Genomic DNA, 2,110 nt, shown 5'->3' with positions numbered 1-2,110 from the left:
ATGATTCGTGCCCAAGCTCCGCCACTGTTCTTACCTACCTTGTGTCCTTATGGTCAATGTCTCTCACCGATGCATGATGACATATCAATTTGGTACTTGGAGTATCGATTCAAATTAACGGGAGGAAAGGTCATTGATGCAAGCTACGACGTGTTCACAATTTTTTTGTATTACTTGGCATATTTCTTTGTAAGTGAAAACAAGGAACCTGTGTTTAGTTCTTCTACTAACACTTACCAATGAAAGACCAAGATTCCGTGAGTCTATTATCCCTAGAAGACAATATACTTCTGGGTTTGTATTTTGCCGTAAATTCTGAGCTTGTCAATTGATTTTTCATTTCTAAGAAAATAATTTTAACAAGGTTCATAACTTGTTCGAAACAGACCTGATGCATGGCTACGAAACCGTCACGCCTCAAATTTTAACAAGGTTGGTTTTTCAAATTAGAAGTTTTGATGTAGGAGGTGTTTACCCCTGAATGGGTGGTGGTACTCTGGATAGTGCGTCGGATCCAACGCTTTGAAGTTGGTGTGCAAAATGGTGATGGCATAGCCTTGGACATGGAGGATGTTGACCGTCCGAAACATTGGGTTGATGTGGCCCTAGCTAGTACGCCAACGGGGAATAGGAGTATGTTTCACTGACGGATTCCGTCGTGGTTGACAAACACAGATGTGTTGCACTTCATCGCCATGGTTAGCGTCAGCGCCCTCGGTGATCTTGTACCAAACTTTGTTGAGGACAAAGGTGCACCATGGACAACAACACCTTGGGCGCTGTTGACTAGCTTAGCGCGCAACTAGGATGTCATAAAAATAATTTAAAAATATAACCAAGTCCATCCATGTACATCACTCTTATATTTGTGATGGACTTAATTAAGTATACCAGTAAAGAAGAGAGTGTTGCACATGAATGGAAGTTTTCTAGAAAAAAGATTCTACTATAAAATAATCTACTAGAGCTTCTAGTTTGGTTGTTGTTTGATGTTTTATACCTTGAAACTGGGATTTCCTTATCTAGCAATTAATATCCATCCTAGTGCATTGCAAATTACCAAGCACTAACATATTTTGCTGTCATGAAATGTATTGCAGAGGTTTAAGTCATTAAATACATCTAGAGCTATGCCTAATGTAAGCAACTTACTAACTGTGTAAAGTTGAGGAAGATGCTCTTCTGAATTTCATGATGGTACCTACAACAATAGAAGCATGCTATTTGAACTCGGATACAGAAAAGGTCGATGGATTTATGATTCCTGTCACAAGTAGTGAGGATCATGGAAGACTTCCTTGTACCCAAAGTTTTAATCTCTACTACTTTAAAAGAACGTAAGGTTCTCATTTCACCATTCTTCCCACCACTCCTTCGTCCAACCTTCCATGTATATGATAACCAATCATCTTAATTTACTTACCTTCTGGACCAATTCCACTTTAATTTTTTACTTACCAAACTTATAATCAAAATATAACGTAATTCACAATCAGAATTTGATGAATGTTTATTTACACAATCACATTATTATTGATAGGTAAATCACAAGCTAACGTACTAGAATATTTATATCCCATTGCAACGCACGGTCATTGTTCTAGTTTATATATAAATAAATTTCTTAAAAAGTTCAAGGGGATCTTACCGAGAGGTATACATGCTTAATCCATCACCAAAAAAGACAGATCTTGCATACAAGAAGTATATGGACATATCCAATTTGCCGAAATCCCTATTGATATCAGTAAGATTAGCAAATATGTCCATCTGCCAACCTAAGAAAACATCATGTGGATGACATGCATGTACGGTCTACATCTGTGACCCACACATATCGAAAGCTCGGCCCACCATGAGAGGGAGTCGAGCGCTACAAAGATCCAATGCAAAGAATCATATATTCCTATATGTTACAGTTCCAAGGAAGGCGGCAAGCTAGTCAAATCTCCCGTGAATGGCCATTCATGCACAAACCCAGTGTCCAAGCAACAATGTGACAACACATTATTTTCTCCGATGTTCCTTCTATTTGTCGAGGTTCATGTAAAATGATTAACTGACATATCACTTCCAGGTTCAAACTTGAGATCTGCCACTACATGGTTGA

The sequence above is a fragment of the Triticum dicoccoides genome, chromosome 2A (assembly GCF_002162155.2).
Source record: "Triticum dicoccoides isolate Atlit2015 ecotype Zavitan chromosome 2A, WEW_v2.0, whole genome shotgun sequence".
Classification (NCBI taxonomy): domain Eukaryota; kingdom Viridiplantae; phylum Streptophyta; class Magnoliopsida; order Poales; family Poaceae; genus Triticum; species Triticum dicoccoides.
The sequence above is the reverse complement of the archived record's forward strand: the minus strand, read 5'-3'. Positions refer to the sequence as shown.